This window comes from Heterocephalus glaber, unplaced genomic scaffold (assembly GCF_053883595.1).
Source record: "Heterocephalus glaber isolate CG9 unplaced genomic scaffold, H.glaber_assembly_v1.0 deba00000937, whole genome shotgun sequence".
In the NCBI taxonomy this organism is placed as follows: Eukaryota; Metazoa; Chordata; class Mammalia; order Rodentia; family Bathyergidae; genus Heterocephalus; species Heterocephalus glaber.
In genome coordinates, this window is record NW_028258173.1 from 4,418,785 (window position 1) to 4,441,426 (window position 22,642).

The following is a 22,642-nucleotide window of genomic DNA, read 5'->3' on the forward strand; positions in this document are numbered from 1 at the left end:
ACTTCATTGTTCCATGACTCCATTCCTTACTCATGTTTCCTCTGCCCAGAGCTCCCACCCTCACCCCTTGTCTGCTTGGGAAGCTCTTATTCACACATCAAAACCCAGCCTCCAGCCTTCCTGCATTCTCTTTCCTCTCTTGGGCTACTTCTAACTAATCTGAACATGTGGTACCATTGTCCTTGTCACTTGATGATACTGATCTGCTCACCAGTCCTTACTCCTCTTTGGACTCCAAGTTCCCATGGAAGGTACTAGAAGCTTGTCTGCATTCCCAGTGTCCAGCTGAGCCTGGCTTTCAGTGATGCTAGTCAGGTGGAACTGGATGACCTTGGTCCTGACTCACTCTGCATCTTCAGGAGGCTCCTGCTTGTGTCTGGACTTGTAAACCCCTTCAAGGCCATCTGTGATTTTCTAAAGGGCTCGCCCTTCTCCTGCGTTGTCCACACACTCTGCTGTGTGGACTTTCTTGTGACTCAGGCTGTCCTCCTGCTTCTCCACTCACAGATATGGCTGCAGTGAGGCCAAACACCATGAGGTAGCATTTGCTCTTGAGAAGGGACGCTTTCCAGCCAAGTTGGCTGGTAAGTGATTTTTCTGCAAAGTAGAATAATTGGCTGAATGTTCCCATGGCAACAGAGCCTTTCCTGGAAACCGCTGGAGGTAGAGGGAGGCTCTGGCTCTGCTGGGCGCCACAGGGCCCCATGTGGGGCCAGCAGAGTTGGTGGTGCTGCCCAGAGTCCTGCTTCCTCTGTGCACTGCCCTGCCTGGGCCTCTCGTTGCTCTCTGCCTGCCTCCCCAGGCCTCAGGAACATTTCATGCCGCTGCCCTGGAAGAGCTCCTGAGTGCATGCTCGCCTTTCCCAGAGCTTGTCCCCTTAACCTCGTGTTAAGAGAAAGTGTGGGTTTTAATAACTATATTACTCAAGCAGGGCATGCATTCATGATTCACCCAGTGCTCTTGTAGCCACTGCCATGGGATTCTCCAAAAAAGGCCTTGGAAGATTCTGCTATTCACAGCCCACTTCCCAGAAGGCCACTGAGCCTGGCACTGAGGACGTGACTGGGAGCACAAAGAGGCCAGAGGTGTGGCCAGCTGCTGGGCAGCAGCAGCCCAAACACTCTTCAGCACAGGCATTGTCTTCACCATGCCGGGAGGCAGGGAGAGGAGGTGATCTTCCCTTAATCTCCCTTCTCCTAGCCTGGAACCCCAGGAAGAGTAGCCTCCTGGCTGCTGAGGGCGAGGCAGAGTGGGCTTGCTGCTGCCACTTCCTGTGGGCTGCCACTGCACCCTCCTCCCTATCCCTATCTGGAATCACAGTGGAGGGACAGAGAAGGATAAAGCCCCTGCTTCTCATGGCTGGTTCTTGGATCAGGAAAAGCACCAGAATCTACTGGGCAAGAGGCTCCGTTGTGTGTGTGTATGAATGTAGATGAGTGTACACGTCCGTGTAGGAGTGTTAGAGCCTCTGTTTGTGTGTGAATACAGGCATGTGTGTAGGTGTAGGAAAATGTGCCTATGTGTGTGCATGTATGTGTGCATGTGTACTACATTATGAGAATGTATGTGTGCACATGTGTGTGAAGGTATGCATGCACACCTCTGTCAGCGTATGAGACTGTGGAATATGTGTTTATGTGTGAATACATATGCATATGAGTGTATGCATGTGCGTGTCAGCATATGAGAGCATGTGTTGAATATGTATGTGAGTGGAGGTGAGGGTGAAGGACAGCTGTTTTCATAGTGGTGGGTGTGTGCTAAGGCCCCCCAACCCCTTCCCTGCCCTCCAAGGCCAGTCCCTAGTGGAAATGGAGTGAAGTGGAGGCAGCAGGATGTGAACTTTGGGGAAACTGGCTCGACCTCCCCTTCCTTCCAGCAGCTCCATGGTTCAGAGGCCACACCCATTCTCAAGTCAGCATGGGGATGGGGATTCATGCCTTCCAGCTCTCACTGCAATACTTCTTTCAGGCCTTTGAGTCTTTCAGCTGTGGTCCCAGATACTCAGGGCAGACACAAGTCTCCTACACAGTGATCCATCAAATTCATGACCCATTGAGATGCAAAACAAAAAGCTGCTTTGCACCTCTCAGTTAGGGATGATTTGGTATATCACAAGGCATGGGATCAGAACAATCCCTGCATCCGTGTTTCAGGAGTGCCCCTTTCTGAACCCCTGGCACATATACTTTACTGTCTGCAGTCTCTCAAGTTCTGAAGCACACGGAACCATCCACAGGTGCATTAGACTAACATGTCCTAAGCCATCATGTCCTACCCACATTTGAAACCCTGTTGACAACCTTGCTAAAATTCAACCAAGAAAGGCCTCCTGAGAGGAGGACCTCTGCTCTGCAAGAGAAGGGGCAAAGTAGAGGGACATCTGCTGGGGGCGAGTGAGAAGGTATTTGACTGTGAACAAAAAGTAGAGACCTGGGCCATATGTGGATGAAGTCATGACCTTGACTTTGGGGTGCTGCCCTTGCACCACTGGGTTCACTGCCTGCTGGATACTGGTCCTGAGCATCTTCCTCCTCCCTGGGAGGCAGCAGACCCTGTGATGTGCTTTATAATGAGATTTGAATAGCATGGTGCTTGCCCCTTCCTGAGTTGCCTGTGCCAGATATCAACAACAGTGTGAGGGAGCAAGGCTGAGTCATGGTCTAGATGTCACCCAGTTTGCCTAGTGCTCCTCACATGAGTGGGAACAATCCTGTGCCATTTTCCACCCATTGTTTACTTTCTGCATTTCTGTGATTATATAAGGAGCATATTTTGATTAAAAAGAAAAAAAAAGCCTGACAATCATTTGCATAAAAGTAGGCAGCTGTGTGTCTCAGTAGCTGCACCCAGGGGATACAGGAAGCAATCTTTGTGTTTACCCACTTGGTAGATGAATGGCAAGATGGGTGCTTGTGTGCAAAAGTATCAAACCAGGATTTTTACCCACATAATGATCTGATTAACAAGTTTTTTGTATTTTTACCTGAGCATCACAGGGGGCAAAATACACCCATATCACTCTTCTGTTATGAAAACATATATTTTATCATAATGGATTGTGGGTGTGACTCACAGTAGTTGCACCTGGGGAAAGCAAAAACCCATGTGTGGATTCTCCCATTTGGCAGATGGCAAGGGGTGTGTATAGGAGCTTCAAAACAGCAACAGGCGAGTTTTACCCATGAAATGCTCATGGCTAAATTTCTGTGCATTTATGATTTGTTTTTTTAAAAAAAGTTTTCTTTTGATTTTTCTGGTAGAAGTAGCACAATTCAGTACAAAGGCACATGAAAAACCAGATTTGTAAGTTTTGGAGGAGGTCAAAAGTGAATCAGCAGATTATTCATGCATGGATGATGAAGATGATAATCACTTTGGCCATGTGAGCCAAGGTTTCTGTGACAGTCAAATGGAGCAAGAATAGACTGATACAGACACAGGGAATGCAGACCTCTTTGATTCAGATGATGAAGAAAATAGCAATGTGAGTGCATATTTGACTAGTTGAAATGTTGCAAAATGGTCACACAACCAAATGGAATTATCCAGTGTTAGAACTAGGTCTGAAAATATAGTGAGCGTCTTGGCAGGGATGAAACCTATTGGATAGAACGAATGCCAGCATTGCCATTCAATGTTGGAAATTGTAACAGACGAAACGCTACAAGATGTTGTGAAATACACAAAGGCTGAAATACAAGTAAAATGTTCTGTAAGCACCAATAGCTGTATTCAAAGATGCATTTATTATGACACTTCATTAACTGAACTGAAAGCATTCATAGGTCTGCTGTGCTTAGCAGGGATTTCTCATGATAATCACAGGAATGTAAAAGATTTATGGAAAAGCAATGGGTCAAAATATGGCATATGCCCTTGTAGATGCAAACACCTATTATGGTTTCAATTTAGAAATTTATCCTGGAACTCAGCCACCATGTTCTTATTCATATAGTAATAAACTGAATGATGTTGTGAACAGACTTGTTGTTCCTATCTCCAAAACAAATTGGAACGTGACATTCAACAATAGTTTTACTAGTTTCCAATTGATGTTACACTTGCTAACAGAGCACAAATCGACCAATGTAGGGACTGTACGCAGGAACAAAGCAGAAATTCCAAATGAATTGTTGCAATTTCAAAACAGAGAATTGTATAGTGTAATTTTTGGATTTCAGAAAGATTAACCTTGCCCTTGTATATGGCAAAGAAAAACAAACTGGTACTGCTGACATCAACATTGCATCATAATGGAAATATTGATAAGGAAACCTTGACAAAATGGAAGCCTGAGATAGAAACTTTCTACAACCAAACCTAAGATGGAGTAGATGTTGTTGATGAGTTATGTGGCAACTATGATATCACTCAAAGTGTTGGCCAATGATTGTGTTTTACTTAATACTAAACATGTGTGGCACAAATAATTTGATTGTTAACAAAGAAAATAACAAGGGCAAAATATCACAGGGAAATTTTCTTAGAGGATTGGGACTGGAACTCATAAGAGATCATTTACAGGAGAGGAAAAACAAAATTTTTCTGCCCAGGAAAATACATTAAAAAATTGTGGATCTGGTGGGGATTTAGCTCAGTGGTTTCGCCGCCTGCTGTGCAAGCACAAGGACCCAAGTTCGATCCCTGGTACCTAAAAAAAAAAAAAAAAAAATTGTGGAGCACACTGGTAAGCGGTCAGGTGAACAGACAGGTGCAGCATCACAAAGACCTACTACAACAACAGGAAAACCAAAAAGATGTCAACTGTGCCCTACAAGAAAGGACAGGAAAATAAAACATACGTGCTGTCAGTGTAAGCTATACTTGTGTAAGGCGCATACACTTTTCATGTGAAGACTCCCTTAGGTGAGACAGTTGAAGCAAAGGTTATTTCTGTGGTAGACTTTTGTTTGTATTTACATTGTAGTTCACATAGGTTTTTATTCTGATGTTATCTTTTAGGTTTGTAAGCAAGTACACAGCTGATGTGAAAATGTTGATGTCTACTCTAAGCACTCATTACATATTTGATATTTTATTCTGTTGATATCTTATTTTCCTGCTAAGTACACATTGTACAATATAGTAGGAAGCTCCTGACAAAACAGGAAGAGAAGAGAGGTGACAAGAATGGCCTGCCACATAGGAAAGGAGAGCTAAGCATATGTGCTGTCAGAGTAACTGAGATGTGTGCATGGAACATGCAGTTGTCTTGTGTGAAGACTGCCTTGGATATGTAATTGAAGCAAAGATTATTTTTGTTTTAAAGTTCTATTGGTATTTTCATTGTAGTTCATATATGAATTTATCTTGATGTTATCCTTTAGGTTTTTTTTTATTGTATGATGGTCTTTATTTCCAACTTTATTGGCAAAGAAGAATAAGGAAAACACAGGGCACTGTAGCTGATCCTGGTGGGTTCATAATCCATTTCAGATGTCTGTGGAATTGTCCACAGATACACGATACTGAATCTGTACGAGCAGTTTCCTTTATAAAGTACAGTGCTCACATTCTAGGCAGTCTTTAAACCATATAAACACAAAGGACAGGAAATCACTCACTGAAAACTGCATCAGATGAAGGGTATCTTAAGTGTAAATTTATGTTGTTGATACTAACACATGCCCAATGAAAACCAAAGGCCAGAAAAGCAGTTACACTCCCTACTTGAGTGGACAGTTACAACACTCATTTTCTGCAATGACTTTTATATTTCATTTTATCATGAACTATGATGAACTTACTATGAGATGTAGCCAAAGTCAGGAGAGAAGATGTAGGGAGAGTATTCCTTTTTTGAGGAGAGTAAACCCTCCAGAATCAGCATGGGAAACAAACATTCTGTTGATTCTAGGTGAACAAAATGAATGTAGTCAATTTCAACTCATGCTGAGCTGACTTCATCTTTGCCTTGACTTGGTTGGTGTCATCCTTCTAAATCGAGCGTGTTTAATTCTTCTTCTAACTCATCCAGATCTTCCCCGGTAAAAAGATTTTCATCAACAGGAACGGCTCCGATGGCTCCATTTTCCTGTCCATCCAGTTCGTTGTCCTCCTCCAAGTCACTTCCTTCACCACTTTCAGCCCGACCTCCGGAAGCTTCACTTAGTTTGTTTTCATCTCTATCCGAAGCATATGTGCTGAACCTTTCCAGACTGGCTAGAGTAATGCCCGTCTCATCTACATCTCTTGGGATGTACAGGCTCAAGTCTATGTCATTTACGCTCACCGAATCCTCAACCTCGTCAGCACCCGTGCCCTGAGTACAGCGCGTGTCGTCTGCTTCCTCATCATCGTCGTTGACCAGTTCCGGTCGGAATTCAAACACCTCTCGGCCACTGATCACGAGTGCCTTCCCTGCTCTGAAGTCAGCTTTCCCTCTTTCCATATCTTGTTCAAGCTTATCGATCTTTTCTTGTCTTTTCCTTTTCTTCCACATGAGGAAAGAGTCTAGAGTGATTTTGGTAACATTTGGTCCTAGGGCAGAACGCTCTCTTTCAATGAGATCTTCTAATGAAATTTCATCTTCTTTCTCCTCTTTCTTTTTATCTTTTTTCAACACAAATCCAGGAGGAAGTGCATGTTGATACGTACAATTATCACCCCCTCCAGGGCACACCCAGAACCAGCCATATTTGTTATTTTCAATAGCTTCAAGAAAATACTTGCAGACTATCTGAGTTTTTGGTTTTTTCTTTTCCGCCTCACGGTGCTTCTTGTTTGCTACTTCTTCGAGCTTTTTCTCATCCCAATTATCCACTGTATCCTTTTCAAGTTCTTCACCTCTTGCATCAATGTAAAGCCTCCGTTTGTCACATTTCCTCTCCAAAGTCAGGTCATGAGAGAAGGTGCACTTATCTCCTTTAGTGCACTGTCCTTGCTTGAAGAAGGCACACATCACGGACTTGGGATCTGCACCTTTACTTATTTTTTGAGCTGCAGCTACAGGTTTGAACAGCTCATTTAGCTCCTGCAATTCTTTCTTCTTGTCATCTTTCTTCAACTCCTTTTCAGCTTCACTTTGTGCTACCTGCCGTGGATTTTGTTGACCAAATTTGACTTCATGAGTGCTGGCCTTGATAAACTTCTGTTGCTTTGCTCCTTTCTTATTCTTTAGACTGAAGGTTTTGTCCTCAGTAATCTTCTCCTTCTTTTTCTGCTCCTCCTTTTTGCTGTCCCCGGCCTGAGCCCGTTTCTTCGGGGGCACTGTGGAGAGAGGTGGCACAGGCCAGACTTAAGGATAGATGGATGCCGTGAGGGACTTTGGCACCACCTATCCTTTAGGTTTTGTAAGCAAGTACACAGCTGATGTGAGAATGTGGATGCTTATTTTAAATGCACAATACATATTAAGAATTTTGTACTTTATTTTATTGATATTTTGTGTTCCTGTTAACTATACATTGTATATATAATAACCTTCTTAAAACTTTTTATTCTTTACCCTTTTCTAAATTTTTAAAGAATAATTATGTAATAAATTTTTGTAATTAGAAAAAATTAGATGTAAATAAAGATACCATACAGAGAAAGAGTCATTACTTAGAGAAAAGCTGGAAATCCAGCCACCTGGATTTTTCATTCTGATTTACACCACCAAAAGTTGTTTGGCTTTAAAAAAATTCCGGAAATGGAAACTCACAGTGTGTCTTCTTTTGTTTTTGTTTCTTCCTTTACTGGGCAAAGCCAAGGGCATGGCAGGCCCAGAATCAGTCTAGGAAGGGGCTACTATGGACATAGGTACAGGCAGACATGGACAAATTGGGTTCCATTCTTGGGACAGTCCATCCCAGAGGTGCAAGAAGATGAATCTGTTCTGGTGGCAATAAAAGAAAAATATAATCCCAACTGTCTGACATTGTAATTAAAATGTTGCATTTACCCTCTGGGAGGCTGAGACAGGAGGATCACAAGTTCCAGCCTAGCCTGGGCAATTTAGCCAGGCTGTATCAAATAAAAAATAACAAAAGAGCCAGGAATGTAGCTCAGTGTGAAGGTCCTGGGTTCAATCCTCAGTACTGAGGGGTGGAGGGTGGGGGGGAAGCTGCACTTAACTTCCAAGTTCAAAGCAGTGTACCCACTTTAGAATCGACCTTCTGCCAAGATGCTGCCCTCTCTGACTCAGAGGCATAATTATATAGACCTTTTTCTTCCCTCTCCTACCCTGAACACACTGGGACTTTGCTGCAGGATAATCAGCTGCCAGGGCTGGCCAGAGGTGGGTGGATGTGGCTGTGCCAAGCAGTCATAAAGGTGAGGAACATGTGGTAGCATTGGAGGTAAGGAGCACACTCCACCAGATCTCTACCGGATTGTCCCATTGATTAACGTGATTCCAGGTGAACCCCACCTTTGAGCATACCCCTGCATTTGGAGGGACCAGGAGGCAGTTGGTCCAGAGGCCAGGACCAAGATCCCTGGGGACCAGGAGTCCTTCTTATGCAGAGGGGCCCCTTCCTGGCTGTATCCTGGCTGTATCTGGATGTTGAATGGGAGAAGAGAGAGGGGGCGGGTCCAGGCTATACCCACCCTCTGGTTTGCAACATCTTCTCCCAGCAAGCTCCCTCCCCACCGGCTGTGCAAGGAATTTAACAGTGATGAGGTAGAAGGAGCCCCAGCAGGTCTGAATGTGTCCCCCACCACCATTTTCATGTTCAGGAGCAAACTGTTCTTTGGACCGTTTTCCCCTTTGGGTAATCTGTGCTTCTGGCCTCCCCTCTCTCCCTTCAGTGTTTCTAGCCCCTAGCTGGTCTGTATAATTAAAAAGTGACAATGGCATTTGTGGTTTAAAAACTGAAAATGACAAACAGCCCTTTGAAAGCATCCTGAATGACCCAAATAGGAAATCACAGGTGGCGAGGTGAAGGACAGGGCAGAAAGAGCTAGGACAGGCTGGGGAGTCACAGCAGGTGCTGGAGGAAAGTCAGCCAGGTGTTCCACCTGCTTCGAGGGTCAGGCAAGGATCAGACTGCAGGGTGTCACCCAAAGCAGACCTTTTGGTGTTGCTATCTGTTATCTACTGGGGACAGATTTTCCCCAAACCTGGGGGATCTGAACAGGGGTAGCCATTTGTTATCTCATATACTTTCTGAGACTCAGGAGACTCAGGGAAATAGGAAGCACCTGGCTAGAGTCTAAGGTGGGCTGTCCCTCAAAGCTTTGTCAGGTCATTGAGAGGCTTCACTGGGGTTGGCTGGGCTGCTTCCCAGATCGCTCATTCAGGTGGCCAACAGCTGGATGCTGGCTGGAGGCTGGAGGGCTCTGCTCTTCCCCATGTAGACCTCTCCACACAGCTCATCAGAGTCTCATAGCAAGGCAGACTACCCTAGAGGGAGAGATGTGGGAGAGAGGGAGGTGGAAGCTGCCATGTTTTCATCCCTTAGCCTCTGAGGTTGTGCAGCAGCAAGGGAAAGAAAGTTCGGGAGGCATCCGTGGGCTTTGGGCTCTCTGGGGCATAGATGCTCCCTGCCCAAAGCCTGGCCCTGTCCCATGTTGATGCTGACGGTCCAGTCCCAGGTAGCTGAGCCCTTCCAATACTCCAGGGGCACACTGACTCTAACTAGACCTGATGAGACTCCTCTACAGGGAAACCGGACAGCTCAGCTTGGGGTCTGGTCCCCACGTCATCCTTGTCAATGACCAGGTCACTTTTTTGCAAGCTCACCCTGAGGACCCGTTGTGCTTCAGTCATAATTTCTGAAGATATGTGACTTCACTCCTTGATGTCACTTGCCCCACTTCTTCCTGCCATTGCTCTGGTCAGGAGTGGGGTTACTGGCGCAAGGTCTTGTGTCTCCTCCCAGGCCCCTGGGGCAGATTCTTCTTACCCAACATGACCCTGAATGTTGCATCTTAAATGCAGCAGGTACTGGGCACACTTTTATGGGATGGAGAAAAATCACCCTGGGGATCCCACTGGGTCTGGCAACATTATTTTCCCTGCATTCTGTCCAGCCCACCCAGCTGCAGACCCCTCTCCAAATTCTCCCTCACACTGAATGCAGCTGGGTGGTAGGATTTGCATGAGGCTGAGCCTTTGGGTAGGGGGCACTTCCGGAGAAAGGTGACAGTGGCTACTGCTGGCCACCTCCATGCATGTGAAGCCAACACAAGACAGATTTACCTGGGGGTCTGAGGAGGCCTCATCTGCATCCTGTTCCTGAGCACAAACCATCTCCATTCCTTCTGGCTTCCCGAATGTCTATACCTGCTATCTCATCATCCAGGAGGAGGATGAGAGATCCAGGCAACTGCCCTGGTATAAAGTAAGTCATAAGAGCCGGGTATGGTGGTATACACTTGCGAGTCTAGCACTCTGGGAGGCTGAGGCAGGAGACCTACAAGGGACTTGGAGACCTTGTCTCAAAATAAAAAATAAAAAGGGCTGGGGAAGTAGCTCAGTATGAAAGGCCTGGGTTCAATTCTCGGTAACACACACACACACACACACACACACACACACACACGATCAGAAACAGGGCCCAGGGCCTGCTTTATCACAAGGCCTGGCTGTTAAGAACATTCCCTGGAGGACTTCCCCTTCTTCAGCTGCTTGGTGTGGGAGGGAATCACAATGTTGGTCCTCAGCCACTGTACTCCACTCAGGGCTGAGGCATCCAGGAGGGAGAGGGCTGGAGACCACATGTGGGATGAAGACAGGGTGGACATGGGCCCCACATCTAGACAGCAGAGTAAGGTCCTGCCCGGCCAGACCATCTCTGAATCTGGGCGAATGAACCCAGTGAAAATGCTGATCCATGTCAATCAACGAAGACACTGATGGAGCCCGTTCCCGGCCACACCTGGGGATGTAGCTCAGTATAGAGGGTTCAATCCCCAGTACCACAAAAAGCCACAACCAAACAAACAAAAAGAACCCTGAGATCTTGACCTTGCACATGCTAATGACCCCAAAAGCAAAGCAGAGAAGCCCTTGAAGAAATGATGTGAAAGGTTTCTTGACGACTGTGACCAGCCAGCAATTGGAACTGGAGGCCAGGTTCTTTTCTGACCCCTTGCAGCTAGCTGGGCATAGACTCATTCTAGGCTCCGGGGAGGGTTGGCACCCGGGCCAGGCTCCAAGGAGCAGAAAGGCCAAGTTGTGTGCTTTCCTTGTGGAAGTCAGAGACTGTGTGAGTCATGTGATTGTATTTTTAGCAACACCCAGGAATCTGCTGCCTGACAGAATCCAAGGGGATACTTGCACAATTACCATCACAAAGGCAATTAATTTGGATCTAACCCACAGGACTGGAGCTGGCTCTTTGCTCCAGAAAAGGATAGGGGAAGGAAACCTGGTGGTGCCACAGACAGTGCCCAAGGGAGGAAGTGCCCCAAGGAGTTCTCTGGACAGCAGAGGAAAACTGCGCTCCAGGGGGCACCTGGCATGGTCCTGGAGCCCCGGACATTGTGGGTGCCATCACCTCGTGATCACAGCAATTCTGCTCTACCTGGGAGTGTCAGAGAATGTGGACTCCTCCTTCCTGAAGCTCTAGGCCCCCAACAGGCTCCTTGGAGTCCTGCCCACCGTGATCATCACCACTACCGCCATCATCACCATGACCACCACCATCATTGTTGTTATGGAGACATGTCCATGAGAGCTCCACAAGTCCCAGACATCTTGCTGAATGTATTGCACACTTATCTCACTAGATTTATTCTTTATGCTAGCCCTGGGAAGAAACCAATAAAATGATTCAATTTTGCAGGTGAATAAACTGAGGACCAGAGAGATTTAGGTTTGGCTTCCAAAGGTGTGGAATCCCGAGAACAAAAGGAACTCCCAAAGCTTCCTGGACTCCCCCAGTCTCAGTCATGGCCTCAGCAGAGCTGTAAAGGAGGCAACCACCATAGTACGGACAGAAAAGAGTAGACTATTCCTAGCCCTCAGAAGCTGCTGTCGGCCCTGCCCCCACCAACTATTTTTAAAAAGTAGATTCTTTTTGAATGAAGGCACAGGTTTCTTTTCAGTCTTTATTTTATTTTTATTTTTATTTGTTTATTTTTTTGGTACCAGGGATTGAACTTAGGACCTTGTGCTTGTGAGAGAGGTGTGGTGCCACTGAGCTAAATCCCCAGCCTTTCAGTCTTTGATTGATGGGTGAAATCAGATGACAATACCTGCAGATCCTGAGAAGCAGAGTCTATGCAGAGAATAACTGGGGGTTGGGAAGTGGAGACCCAGCTGCTTGGGGCCCATCTAGCCCACCCAGCCTTCTGGAGCTGAGTTGGGTTAAGGACACTGGGCGGTGGCCCTGCCTTTATACTTACTCACCATGTGACCTTGGGCCAGGCCCAGAGGCCAGCTCCTCCCCCATCCAAGGTGTGGGGGTGTCCACCTGTGTGTGTGTGTGGGGGCAGGTGTGAATTAAAGGCCACCCTGCAGCATCTCATACTTTTCACTGTATTAGAGTCCTGCTGCTGCTATAACAAGCTGGCATCACTTTGGCAACTTAAAACAATAGAAGTTGATTATCTTACAGTTCCGGCATTGCAAAGTCTGAGATCTGGCAGGGCTGTGCCCTTTTTGGCTATAGGAGAGGAGGTCCTTCCTTGCTTCTTCCTGTATCTGGTGGCTTCTGTGTTCCTTGGCTTGTGGCTGCATAGCTCCTGTCTCTGCCTCTGTGGTCACATGGCCTCCTCCGCTTCTGTCTGTACAATCTCTCTGCTTCTGTCCTACAAGGACATGAGTGCATGATTGGATTTAGGGCCCACCAGGGTAATCCACAAGGATCTCAAGATCTGCAATATCTGCAAAGACCTTTTATCCAAGTAAAGTCACATTCATAGTTACTGGAGATTAAGATGAAGACCTGTGTTTTTGGGGGCCATTATTCAGCCCATCACATACACCCTGCTGGAAACATGCCAGGTTATCTCTGGTCTTAGAAAAATTAGAACTTCTGACTTTGGCATCCAAGATCCTTTTCAGGCTGGTGTTTGATCCCTGTTTTGACTTTTTTATCTATTGTAAATTAATAAAATGTGAATCCAGTACAAGCCATCATTTCCACCAGCATCATCTTCACCATCAGTATTTTTAAGGATGACTTCCAGAAGACAGCATTGTCCAAGCAGGGTTCTTACTTAGAAGTGACGGACCTCTGCCCCTGGCCCTAGGACAATTGATCTAACCTTTCTGGGCCTTAGCTTCCCTCTACAATCATTTAACGATGTGTTTAGTGACTTGGCTAAGCATTGCACACATGAAGGAAGAGCAAAGATGTGGCTTCCCTGCAGATCTCACGGGGCTATAGTGAGGATGAAATGAAGTGAAAGCCGGGAAAGCACTCTGGGAAATTAAAACATGTGATGCAAATAAGATGCATGATAATTCTCAACCCCTGGGAGTTGGCCACCTGGACTCTGGAATGGGCCCCAGCTTTTGGAGATGAACTTGGCATTCATGACACGTCAGCTTTCTTTGCTTCGGGGAAGAGCAGAAAGGGGTTTCTGAGAGTCAGGTTCCTGCAGAGAGGGAGCACCTTGAAGCCTCTGCTGTTGTCCCTTCTGAGCTGTTTCTCTCCCGCTGGCTTCTTGGTACTCTCAGGGTGCTCAGAGGAGAGCCTGAAGCCCAGCACACACTCCAGGGAGCAAGCCTCATGCTGCAGTGTCCCTGGTGGCCTGAGCCAGGGGAATGCTGGTCCAAGACCCTACAGCTGGCCTTTGCTTTGGGACCAGCCACCTAGGAAGGATGGCTGTGGCTGTGGAGCATGTCCTTGGTGCTCCTAAGCCACCAATTCAAAACTCACTCTGTACTTGCCAACATTGACCATTGCCGGAGCCATCACCAATTGCCCCTGGCTTGGCCAGGTGTAACCTGCATCCCCAGAGAGGACAGGAGACTGGAGCTGATGGCGGGTCAAGGAAGGCCACCACCCATCCAGTTCATACCATGGTCAGAGGGAAGGCCCAGGCAGGGTGAATGCAGACCCGGGCCATCCTGCTGTTCCATCCCTGCCATGCACCCAGGGCCTCGGCATGCTGGCCCATCTTTCCCTGGTCCCCACCCTACTCGCATGTCTATGCTGCCCCCCACCTTGTGCAGACCCCTCAGCACCTCACCGCTGTCCTGTTGCAGTTGTCCTGATGGTTCCTTTTACTTTTATGAGTGTGAAAATAGCACAACAGCGTTTTAACGTTTTTGAGACTCAACCATGAGCCCCTGGGCCCACAGCCCATCCTCACCATTCAGCCCCTTCCCTTCCTTCTTGTCGTCACCCTTCCATCTTCTCATGGCCCGGGCCGCCTGCTCTCAGTCTGCTCTAACGTGAGCAAATCAGCTTTTCTCAAACAGCATGCCCGTGCTCCCAGGCACAGAGGCTGTCACACTCAGGACCTCCCTGCCCTGTCTCCAAATGCTATTCCCCTCTCCCACTTTATGTCCTTCCGCTCTCTACCCCAAATCAGGGTGTGAGCCACCCAGCATGCCCGCTGTCCCCGACTTCCCCTCTCTTGGTTTAACTCACTACCCAGCTCTATCACTGCCTCCTCGGTAGTGCAGCTGAGACGATCCCCAAAGCTGGGTGTGGTGGTGCAGCTTGCGATCCTAGCACTCAGGAGGCTGAGGCAGGAGGAATGCTACATGTTTGAGGTCAATCTGGGTTACACAGTGAGTTCAAGGCCAGCCTGAACTACAAAGTGAGACCCTGTCTCAAAAAGACAACCCCCATTCACCTCAAATGGGGGCCCTGTCTCAGCACTTGCTGACTGGTGCTGTGAACTGGGCATTTAAGGGCATATCCTGTGCTGTATTGCTTCTTAAAAATACCAGAAAAGGTTATCGGGTTGTAGGGTTATGGATAACACCTTTTCTTCTTTATAGAAAGTTGAGTCCACATTTTAACTCCTTTTAAATTTTTCCAACATTTTACCACAAGGATTTTTGAAGGAATCATTTAGAACAGGGCCCCTACACAGTGCCTTCAGGCGGGGCATCATCCTGTTTGGGGCCAGGTGCACCTGCTATGCAGCAGGCTCAGGCGATGTGGTAGGCTGCAGGGTTCTCATTTTTATGGGAGATCTGTCTTTGCCCCTCCCAGGGCCCACCACAGGACAAAGAAAAACACTCATGGAGCACCTGCTATATCCAAAGACCCATGCTGGGTGCTAGGGATGCAAGGCTAGATGTCAGCACTCAGAGTCCTCAGATCCATGGGGACAATAAGCCTGCAGCTGCACGCATGGTGGGTGGAGAGCAGAAGAGGTGGGTGTGAATGGAGAGGCAACCAATCCAGCCAGGAGAGGCTTAGAGGGGCTCATGAAGGGGCATTTGCCAGGCTGAGCAGGGGTAAGAAGGCAGGAACTTCCAGCTAGAGGGAATGGAACTGTGGAAGGTCAAGGTGCTTTGGGACCCAGGGGCCATCTGATCAGAAAGCAAGGAGCAGGTGGGAAGGGCTGGAAAGCTGGGCCAGCTGACAGGTGCTCCCAGAGGGCACCAGGGCAGGGACAGATCTGTGGCAGGAAGGATCACTTTGCTGACAGCAGCCCTGAGGACAGAGATGCTGGTGAGGACGGAACTGCCCAGGAGGCAGCTGCAATAGCTCAGGGAGAGCAGGACTGCCTGGCTGGGCAGGAGGGGTGGGCCTGGGATATGGTGGGCAGAAACACTCAGGCAGTAGAGCCCAGTGGGCACACAAGTCTATGTGCTGTGGCAGAGGGAGGGGCACGGGCTTTGGACCTGGGACAAATTCAGTTCTGAGTCTACAAGTTTGGCAGAGGAGTGGGGCATCTGTGGGCAAAGGTCAGGGGGAGATGAAAACATGGACCTGAAACTCGGAGGCATGATGAGTCACTAGAAACAAGGCACAAATATGTTTAATGATACTAGTGTTTAATGCTATCCAGAGAAGTGACAAGGGCATGGTATCCATGGCAACCACTTACTCATGATGATGTGGGCCTGAGGGTGTGTGGGTGCATCACTGACACAGGGAGCAGGGCCTGCAGGATCAGGAGTCTGGTGGGCAGAAGCCTGGGGTGACATGGGCAAAGCTGGTAGAGATGGGTAGGTGGGCAGCAGAGGACCAAGCTGCCTGGTCGGCTGGGGTGGGGTGAGGCCAGAGGAGACCTGGAGGCAGAGGGAAATACAAGGTGTGTTATTTGGGGGGGCTTCCAAATAACCATGGCCTGCTTCTCATGCTCCAAGGCCAGGCCCACTTACACCCCCCCAAGCACACCCCAGATGTTTACACACAAAAGTGAGCTTGTGGAGTGCACTTGTGCATGACTACAGTCAGGGTTGGGAACCCAAAGCTTCGAAAAGACCCCCAGATGTGTGGCTGGTAGCTCTGTCTTCCCAAGCCCACCAAGTTTACTGCAAAAAGAGGCCGCCTCGACTCTGCCACATACACCAGGTGTTTTCTCTCCAGCTCTAGCACCTCTGCTCCCATTAGTCTGGGATGCAAGTGCCCCCCAAGAGACAAGAACCTCTAAAATCTTTCTCCAAGAAGGGCCTGCAAGGCCTCTAAATAGCAGGCTAGTCCCCGGGGGCTTCTAGACCCTGGGGCTTCCCCACCCAAGGGTGGTGACTTCAACCCTGAGGCCCCCTGCACCTCCCTGGGACCAACGGCCGAGTTGCCAGGCTGAGGTTTGGCCACAGAGATCTGTGGTCCTGCAGAAGGCAAGGGGCAGGCAGGCAGGATGGGGGCCAGGTCGCCAGGGAAGCAGAGCCTGCAGGGAGCTGGCTGGATTTGTCCACAGGAGCGAGGCTTTCTGGGTTTCTCTTTCTTTGCTCTCCCAGTAACCAGTGGGGGTCCCTTCCCCCGACTTTTCTTTCACTTCAGCCTCCTCTTTGGTATTGTTTTTTTTTTTTTTTAAATCTCTGTGCTGGGCTTGTATTATGGAAAGTGCTGTTTATGTCCAGGGTACCTTAAAAAGACAGCTAACTGGCTCCCTGGCTGCAGCCCTCTCTGCATGTTGCCCTGGCAACCGGAGGCAGGGGAAACAGAACCTGTCAGATGGAAAATGTCAGTTACAGCAGATCTGGAGAGCAGGAAGAGGGGTGCGGAGGGAGAGGAGGGCGAGCTAGTAGGGGCTCAGCATCCTGCCCACCCCAAGCTGATGCCTTCGTCCCCACGGAGCCAGGCCCCTTGCATGAGGGGCTCCCCCCCAGAGCAGAGGGCTTTGGAAGGAGAGGAGGGCCCAGAAGGGAAGGGGACGTCAAAAAGGATTAGTGGGAAGGTAACAAGGTGGCTGTTCCCTGCCCACTGATGACCACCTTGTTTTAGAGGTGATTTGAGCTGTAGGTCCTAGACGCCTGTACAGGTTTGAAGCTCAGGGTCTGGGGAGCTGAGGAGGGAGATTCTAGGAAGAAAAAGATAGCAAATTCTAGCTGTCCCAAGACTCTGGAACCTTCTGCCTCCCCCCGCCCTATTCATCCCCTCCTCTGCTTTCTGTCAATTGATCAATGCAGCCGCCAAAAAGAGGAATTGCCCTTTAAAGTGGTGGGGAAGGAGGTCCAGAAGGAGCGTGAAGATGAATCCAAACAGTGCTCTCTCGGAAGGACGCAGGAGAGGACACAAAGAAGGGGCTTTGCAGAAAGGCCTCAGACACTGAGGTGGGGAGAAGCGGCCAGGTCCGGGAGGGCAATGCATGAGGCATGCAGGGTGCTCTGAGAGCGGGGGAGGCGTGCAAAGGCTCTGCAGTCTCCTATTGTCCAGAAACTCATGAAGCCCTCCCATCTCCTGATTTCCTTAAGAAATCCCAGCACCCCCACACACACCGGCTGCCCCAAGAGAACACAGGGGAGATGGGCTGATGTTCCCACCAGCTGCGCTCCTGCTGTGTGCCGGGGGTGGGGGGGCTGCTCACATGGAGCTTATTAAGATCAAAACAGCAGCATGAGTGTGTGCGTGAGTGTGTGCGTGTACATGCACGTAAGTGTGTCCACAGTGGGAGGAGCCAGAGCTGCTTCTGTTCAGTTCATCCTCCACGGCCCACGCTGAAGTCCTGGTGTGAGGGATCCAGGCAGGAGGCAGAGTCACAGATATCGAGCTGGCTTCCAGGGGGAGATGCAAGGACTCTCTGCAAAGTCCCAAGTCAGACATGCCTCCAGGACTTTTCTAAACCAGGGTCTTCTGATTCTTGTCTTTGAGGGCCCTGAAGATTGATCTCCTACTTCGTGGTGGAAGGGCTGGGGGGCAGGGTCCAGTCCATGACGCGGCCTTTGTCTGGAGGGTGCTGAAGGGGCCGCAGTGACCCTGCCTTTCTGGTACAGAGCTTTGGCTGTGTCCAAGTTCAAGGGCATCTCTTATATTCTGGTTTCCAGGGCAACCTCAAAAGTAAATGACCACCTCAGTACACATGTTCACTTAGGTATTCTTATAAAAGCAACAAACCAAACCTTTCAATATAAGACAGAAAAATCAGCAATGTAATAACAACAAACCAGATGCAACCAATGTTCAGATGTCTAATGACTATGCCTTCTCCTTCTCCTTCTCCCTCTTGTTAGTTATTATCATTTTGCAGTACTAGGGATTGAACCCAGAGCCTTCACACTGAGCTCCATCCCCAGCCCTTTTTTTTTTTGGATTTTGTAAGACAGGATCTTACTAAATCACTTGGACTGGACTTGACTTTGCAATCCTCCTACCTCAGCCTCCCAGAGCGCTGGGATTATAGGCATGCACCGGTACACTTGGCTCATACTTTATTATTTGTTATGAAGGTTTAGGATTGAGGCAGCTGCAGAAGAGAAAACCTGAAGTCAGTTCCTCTCTTGGCCTTCCGGGCCCTCTCTCTCCATGATCACCTTTCCAGCTGGTGTTGTCTGGTGGGAGCCCACCCCTTTCTTGAATCTTTTCCCTGGCCCAAAGGGACTCGCTGAGGACCTCATGATGGTGGGCATCCTGTGATCAGGAGCTCTCCTTTCAGAGTGGAATTCGGCCCAGGGGCTCTGGCTGCTGAGGGTGATCGCCCCCAGGACCCATGCGGTCCTTAATGTCTCAGAGGAGGTCACTCGGCTAGTGACAGTGGTAAATCACTGCTCCACACGCTCACTTACAGACCATATGGACCTTCTTGTTAGGCTGGAACATGCTCACATTGTGACGTTTTTCATCTTGATTGACAATTACCTTCCCCTGGAAGTTCAGTAACTGCCTGGGTACAATTACGTCTTATACAATAAAATGGGGGACATGAAAGGGGAGTCATTATTTTATGAATATGGTCTCTGGCAGTTGGCTGAGGAGGTAATCTTTATTCCCACTGCTCCTGCGTTTTACCACTTTATTAAGAGTTAACTCTCGATTATCCACATGTGAGCCCAAGAGAGGATTTTATTCCCACAGCTGTTAGGTCTTATTATTTTATTATTATTGGTTTGGTTTTGTCCCCAGGCTCCATTTGGGACATGAAAAAGAGTCCTGATTACTCTCATGTATCTTAACTGTCCCCTTTGAATTATGGGCAGTAAATGTTTGTAATCTCAGTATTGCTTCTCCCCTCTTCTGGGATAGAGGGGGAGGGTTTTTATTGTGACAAAATGCATATTACATAGTTACCATTTGAAGCATTTTCAAGCACTGCTTCCGTGTATTCATGATGTGCAACCATGGTCCCTGTCTAGTTCCAAAACATCTTCATCCCCATCAAGCGACTACAATTCCTTCCTCCCCTGCCCTCCAAAATCCTGGGCAACCCCAGTCCACTTCCCATCTGTGCTTGTGCCTTTTCTGGGCACGTCCTGTACAGGGAATCATATGTCGCATGGCCTTTTGCATCTGGCTTCTTTCGCACAGCGCAGTTTTAAGGTTCATCCGGGTTGTAGCGTGTGTCACAACTTTATTCATTTGAATGGCTAAAGCATTATTCTGCCATATGGCTGTACTGCATTTTATGTATCCACTCCTCAGTGGAAGGTGCAGTCCACCTTGAACGACCGTGACTGATGCTACTAGCCCATCTGTGTGCCGGTTGCGTGTGAATACCTGCTTTTGTTTTTTGGCCGGGGTGGGGGGGCATGCATATTCCCAGGAGTGCAATTGCTGGAGGCATTTGGCAGCTCAGTGTTGAACTTTCTCAGGGAGCACTGAACCAAACTGTTTTCCATTTTATGATTTGGTCGGCTGTACCATTTCACATTCCCATCAGCAGTGTGTGTGGATTCCAACTTCTCCACATCCTCAGCAACCCTTGGCAGGCTGTGGTGGCTCTCCCTGGGGTGGGAACAGAGGGTGTTAGCAGAAGGAGGGTTGCAAATCCCCCTAGCCTGGGAACTGGGGGACTGTGGGATCCCAGCTGGGATTGCTGCTGGGCAGGAGGCCTTTCACAGCATCATGGGGGGCGGTGCGCCTTGGAGCCTGAATCCGCTGCTGCTGTTAGTTGCCTGGCCTTCACCGTGTTACCTTGTTCAGCTTCACTAGCCAAAATGCATTTTTCCAAGGCCAAGTAGCAGACAACATTGGCTCCCTTTCGAGTATCCGGTTTAGGTGGGGTGTGGAGGGCCCCAGGCACAATCATGCTGGCCTAGAAGCAGAAGCTGGCCTTAGATAATCCACAAAGGGGATAGTCTGCCATGGAAAATTGAGAGGCACTGTGCTTATTTAGAGCTACTCTGTCAGGCAACAGGGTAGGAGGGATGAAGCTGCTGGTGTCAGTAAAACAGAGTTGGACAGAGGGGAGGGGTTCAGTGGGGTCCTTGCCCCTCACCCCTCAGTGCACAGACTGTTCTCTGGAGCTGAGGGCTGCAGAGACTCCCTGTATCAGTGCCCACTACTGGCCCCAGGCTTCTCCCAGGAGGCACAGCCCCTCTGTGGTGTGCCAAGCACAGCATCCTTAGGACTTGAATTCAGGCATCCCTGCCCTTTACGGATGGGATATTTTTAACAGGGCTACTAGACTGGGAGCCTCTAAGCTGGCTTCCTCCCATGAGGGCTCAGTTCCATACCACCCCAAGAAATTAGCAACCAGAGCAGAGCAATCTGAAGGTCCTCTTCTCTACCCAAGTCTCAGCACTGGCCTTCTGGAGGAAGAGGAGGCAGAGAGGACCAGGGGTGGTGCAGAAAGGACAAAGGGGGTACAAACGATCAAGGACTGAATCGATGGCATAAAGGGCCTGCAGGTCCTGAGCTTGCCTTCTTCCACTGTCTGCTGGTGTCACGCGTCACTTATCCCAGGGAGAAACCTGAGGATCAGCTTCGGCTGTGACCTGCTCTGCCTTTCCACCACTGAAATCCACAGAGGGAGGAAGTACCTCCAGTCCCTCCCTCCAGACCCTGGTCTTCCCATGGCAGATACTCTCGCATCTTCCACAGTGACAGGAATGCACTGGAGATCCCATGTGGAGCCTCATCCTGGTCCTCTAGCTGCTTCCGACACAGTCGTGGTCTCTGCTCAGACTTGGTTAAGACCTGTCCCTTGGCCTCTCCCATTTGTTGGTCATATTGCCTTGTCCTCCTTGGATAAGAGCGTCCTCATTGCCCTCTGCCCCCAGCAGGCAAGAGCTTGGGGCAGGGTTGGAGTTTGGGGAGAGGGACAGGATGCGGGTCTGGGTCAGAAAGTGAGTGGCATGGAGTTGTGTCTGGCTGCCAGGGCAGGGGGTGGAATGTGCCTAGGATTTTCCCAGTCATGGTGCTTCTGGTTCTTTAGTTTGAGTATGTCAGGTTGTACTGTAATGCACCTCAAAGCCATGGGATAAAGGACTCCTGCCCCGTGGTCCCCAGAAGGTCTAAGCCTGAAGTGGCCCTGGGCATCTGTGGCCAGCCAGGCTCTCTGGGGTCAGGATGACACTCCGGGGACATGGCATCAGCAGTCTGCTCTCACTGGCTGGGCCTATGGTGTTCTGGGCCGTGTGGTGGAATCCTTCTGCACACTCTCTGTGAGGTCTTTGTATAAATACCCGCTGCAAGGGCTGTCACCTACTCTATCACAAGGACCCATCACTACTCTATCACAAGGACCCATCAACTGAACCAGCCGAGCCCATGAATTATTGCACAAACCATTCCAAACAATAAAGGCAACTTTACTTACTGAACCATTAAATTTACATACTTAAATTAGACCCAACCAGACGTCCTCATGGGGGATGTCTTGGGGCCAGGCAAACAATGAGTTTCAGGGAATACTGTCTAGTGTTTCCCCACCTCTCACATGAAACTAATGAGGTGCTTCAATTCAATCATCATTACTATCACATCTCTATCAAGCTAGTTAGCTGGCTTTGACCCACCATCTTGGCTAGCCTCCAGTCACCCCTGTGCCCAGGGCAGTTTCGGCACCTGAGGAGAGGTCAGCAGGAAGCTGTTGGCTGGTGGAAGGCTGCTCCGGCCCAGAGATGTGCCATTGTCATCGTGAATGTTTTCTCTACCACTAGGAGCCACTGGGGCTGGCTATATGGCCTTCTTTTCCCTGGAGACCAGAGCTGACATTTGGGGGCCATGCAGCGTCCACTCCTTCTTCACCCTGGCCTGGATTCTGACAACAAACCAAGCCAATTACATCTTTCAGATAGGTTTGGGGTCTTTGCCTATTTTCTGTTCCTAACATCAGTGTCCAAGTTCAGGCCCCAAACTCAGCCCCTTTGGTGTTAAACCTTTCCTGCCCTGGCTGCCAGAGTACTTTATGGAGACTCTAAATCCAACCTGTTAGTGCTGGGGTTCACAGCCCTTCAGCAGGGCCCACTGCC

General features: G+C 48.9%; 1 pseudogene; it reads right to left on the reverse strand.

Annotated features, from left to right (window-relative positions):
- Positions 1-5,331: 5,331 nt before the first annotated feature.
- On the reverse strand, positions 5,332-14,245 carry LOC110345070 (zinc finger CCCH domain-containing protein 15 pseudogene; annotated as a pseudogene).
- Between the last annotated feature and the right edge of the window lie 8,397 nt (positions 14,246-22,642).